Source organism: Babylonia areolata, chromosome 7, assembly GCF_041734735.1.
Source record: "Babylonia areolata isolate BAREFJ2019XMU chromosome 7, ASM4173473v1, whole genome shotgun sequence".
NCBI lineage: Eukaryota > Metazoa > Mollusca > Gastropoda > Neogastropoda > Buccinidae > Babylonia > Babylonia areolata.
In genome coordinates, this window is record NC_134882.1 from 12484204 (window position 1) to 12489089 (window position 4886).

Sequence of the window (4886 nt, forward strand, 5' to 3'; positions counted from 1 at the left end):
GCTCTGCAAAATCATATAATAACCCGGTCGACATCCTGCCTTCTCAATAATTATGTCAACCTCCTGGCCTCATTATTTGTTAAATTCTAGTGGATAAACTACCGAGGCAACCATGTATTTGTTCTGTATTGTCCATGTGTTCTGTGTGGCTTATTCAGGATTAAAGAGGCTATGCCAGTCTTGAATAAAAGCTAATTTGTGTTTGCACATTTCTTCTGTCTTTGCTGCTGTGTGCACATGTCAAATGATCGGTATAAGGATAGGCCCGGCGCTTCCTTTTTTGAGGAAGTGTCTGGGTTTGTTCCAATGTACCTTTTATTTACCTGTGTGCTAGCTGAATCGGTAGCGTAAGCATCACTGACTTGAAGTTGTGTACCTTGTGTAATGGAGAGAGTCACCACTCTTTACTATTTGTTAATCATATCGTCTCCTGGCCTCATTATTTGTTAATATATATATATATATATATATATATATTATATGGGGGTGGGGGGGGGCAGGTTAATTGTGTGTGTGTGTGTGTGTGTGTGTGTGTGTGTGTGTCGGGATTCGTGTACGTTTATGTGTATTTGTTTGTGCTTTCATATCTGTGAAACTGCATGTTTGTTGCATATCTGTCATGCATGTGTATTGTCAGTGTGTATGTGTGAATGTGTGTCTGCATGTTTTACATTTATTTGCTTATTTATCATCATTATTGTCCCTTGTTATTTTATTTTGATTTATTGTTACTATTATTATGATGATTATGATCAGTTAAGATTCATCCCTATGTCGCTCATGCAATTTTCATCTTCTCAGACTACAGTAACCTCAGTCAGACCATACTTAACGGAGAAAAACATGGCTCAGTTGGTTTTCTCTTTTGTCCTGTCCAGACTAAATTACTGCAATTCTACCTTAGCAGGTTTACCACCTTCCTCTCTTATTAGACTACAGAAAGTACAGAACAATGCTGCACTGACGACGTGTCCTAGCAAAAAAAGAAATCTGATCATGTCATACCTCTTTTGCATCAGTTACACTGGCTTCCTATAGAGTCCCGCACTCACTATAAACTAGCGACACTTGCCTTCCGACATTTTGATGAATCTCTTCCCCCGTCCTCGTCCTCAGTGTGATCGACTCCGGACTTGGGCTAACAACACCGTCTCAAAGCAACCTCATAAAATTAGAAAGAGTTCAAAATGAAGCTATGAGGCTGATCCTTGGAACAACAAAAGACACGCCCACAGAAACCATGCGATACCTGCTTGACCTTCCTTCAGTGCAGGCCAGAAACAAGTTAGAACAGGTCAAGACCTACTTCAAAGCATTAGAAAACCCTCAAAACCCAATGCATGACGCAGTCAAAGAACCAAAAGGCAGCCGTCTAGGACGAGGAAGATCATGGATGGGGCAAGCAGAAGACACAATCTAGCTAGTACGCCGACTACAAGACCTGAAAGAAACAAAAGAATGGGAGAAAAACCCCGAAAACCTCAACCATCTATTCAACACAGCCATTTCACCCACTCTAGGAAGACATTGTCGGGAATGGCGAGGGCAAAACTGATGCGGAAGTGAAGCTACTCATAGAAGAAAACAGTAAAAAAGAGGACATCATCATATACACAGATGGCTCAGTCAACAAAGACCAATCCGGTTGGGGATTCACTGCGAAACAAAATGGAAAAACAGTTAGGGAAGAGAATGCTGCCTACAAAGTCACAACCTCCAGCCTAACGATGGAAGTTGAAGCTGTGACACATGCCCTCCAGTGGCTATCGTCCATCCATACGCCCGGAAACCAACATGCCATGATTCTAACCGACTCAATGAACCTCATACAGAAAATTGAAAACGGAATGGGAAGCCCAGAGTGGCATAAGGCAGCGCAACTTTCAGATTAAAAAACCCACATGGTCCGGACATGCAGGAGTAAAGGGAAATGAGCGAGCTGACAGACTTGCTGGTAACGCAACACCAACGAGCGGCCTACATCTAGGAAAATCGGAAATCTTCAGAAAAGTCAAAGAATATCAAAAAGAACAGGTACAAGGCCATCACACCATCGATCGCCTCAAAGAAATAAAAGCAGAGTGAGGGAGCGGCCGTAAGTCTAACATGAAAGGTAGAGCACGATGCTTTGCAAATCAAACAAATATCGGCATCATTTCCAAACCAACATTGCGCAAATTTCTTCAAAACGGAACAGAGTCTCTGTGGGCTTTTCCAAATACAATAGACTGAGCAACACACTAGACGCCACGTTCTTGACATCAGAGATCTTTTCCCATCCCTCTTGCGGCCAATCAGTGGCAGCCTCTGTGCGTGTGTGTATGTGTGTGTTTGTGTGTATGTGTGGGTCTGTGTTTTTGAGTGCGTTTGTGCATGCGTGAGAGTGTAAGTGTACACAAGTGTCAGGAGAGTTCTGTGCATGTGTGTGTGTGTGCGTGTGTGTGTGTGTGTGTGTGTGTGTGAGGGGGAGGTGGGGGTGCAGGGAGGAGATGGGATAGAGGATGAGGCATGTGAGTGTATGCATGCCTACACTGTGGGAGCAACAGGATATTGGAACGTATATATATTATATATATATCTTTGTATATATGTGTGGGGGGTTGGGGGTGGGAGATATGGGCGTGTGTGCGTGTGCTTGTACAAGTAAGCGTTCATCTCTGTGTGTGTGTGTGTGTGTGTGTTTGTGTGTGCCGTGGAAGCTGCGATACATTGACTAGAAATGAGTGTGTGGAGGAGGGGGGTAGAGGAGGTGCAAGGTAATGTGTGTGTGTGTGTGTGTGTTGGAGCTCATGTACGTTTATATGTATTTGACTGTGCTTTCATATCTGTGAAACTGCGTGTTTGGCGCATATCTGTTATGCATGTGTGGGTGTATGTGTGAATGTGTGTCTTCATGTTTTACATTTATTTGCTTATTTATCATCCTTGTTGTCTTATTTATTTATTTATTATTATCATTATTATTATTATTTTATTATTATTATTTTCATTACTACTACCTTTTCTCATATATATATATCATATTTATTTATTTATTTATTTATTTATTTAAGCTTATCTATAATTTATTCCCCTTTTTTTTCTTTTTTTTTCTCAAGGCCTAACTAAGCGCGTTGGATTACGCTGCTGGTCAGGCATCTGCTTGGCAGATGTGGTGTAGCGTATATGGATTTGTCCGAACCCAGTGACGCCTCCTTGAGCTACTGAAACTGAAAACTGAAACTGAAACTCTTCTCCCGTATCTCCCCTCTGTGCTGGAAACGTACGAAAAATGTAGAACGCTAAGATCCAGTTCTGAACTGTTACTTAAAGTCCCAAGAACTAATTTAAAAAGTGCAGGGAAAAGGTCTTTTAGGGCTCAAGTACCCCAAATTTGGAATTCTTTGCCATCATCCCTCCGGGCAGAAATGTTCCTGATCTCCAGACCTTCAAGTCAGATCTGAAAACGCACCTTTTCCGCAAATATCATGTACTCAGCACGATGGATTGTCCAAAGTCTGTTCGCCACATGGAGTTTTATGCTAGCCGCAGCCTGAGAGATATTTATACTCACGAAATCCTGTTTTAGTGCAGTTCAGTGATGTATTTAATGTGTCTAGGCGCGCGCGGGAGCATGTGTGTGTGTGTGTGTGTGTGTGTGTGTGCCGCGGGTGTGTGTGTGTGTGCGTGCGAGTGTGAGTGTGCGCGTGCATGTATGTGTGTGTCTAAAAATGTGTGTTTTTTAGGAATGTATTTCTTTTTAATCTAAGCATTATTTACTTGATATTCGTTCTGTTGTTTGGTGCCGGGATCATGCTTTTTGACTCACTTGTGTAAACAAAGTGAGTCTATGTTTTAACCCGGTGTTCGGTTGTGTGTGTGTGTGTGTGTGTGTGTGTGTGTGTGTGTGTGTGTGTGTGCCAGTGTGTGTGTCTGTGTCTGCCGGTGTCTGTGTGTCCGTGGTAAACTTTAACATTGACATTTTCTCTGCAAATACTTTGTCAGTTGACACCAAATTAGGCATAAAAATAGGAAAAATTCAGTTCTTTCCAGTCATCTTGTTTAAAACAATATTGCACCTCTGTGATGGGCACAAAAAGAAAAAAAAATGAAGCCTAATTATATGCAAACTGCATATACTGTTATATTTATATTTGTTGTATTCACTAAACTTGGCACTTTGATCTGATATTCGACACAACAACAAGAGCAGTCATTATTATTATATGCTAAGCATGGAAGTTTTATTTATTTTGCAAACGTTTTGGTGCAGATAGTAAAGAAGGGAAATTACTCTGTAATTAATGCTAGGGGACTTAATTTGCTTTAAACTAATCTTTCTCATCTCAAACATTACATTTTTTTTTTTAATTTTTCTTTTTTCTTCTCCCAGGCTTATCCATCATATTTAATACAGAGCACTTTTCAACCATATTCAAAATCTCTTTTTTTTCCCTCCTAATGATTCCTTTACAGGATAAAGCGTGAAGCACAAGTGAGCCGTCTTGAAGGCTTTGCCTCTTGTTTATTCATTGTGTGAACGCACTGGATTGAGCTGTTGTAATGTTTTATATTATGTTTATATATGGCTCGATGATGTAAGGCGCTTTGAGCAGCATTAGAAAGCCATAGAAAAGTTATGAATTATGAATTATTATTCATCGGATTATTATTTTCTTTTTTTCTTTTTTTGTGTTCTTTTTCCTTTCTCAAGGTCTGGCTAAGCGCGTTGGATTACGCTGCTGGTCAGGCATCTGCTTGGTAGTTGTGGCGTAGCGTATATGGATTTGTCCGAACGCAGTAACGCCTGTTTGAGCTACCGATACTGATACTGATATCGGAGGACGTGAAAAGCAAGGTATCAACTCTCCGAAACCGGAAGTGTTCTTCACTCTTGGTGAGTTGTG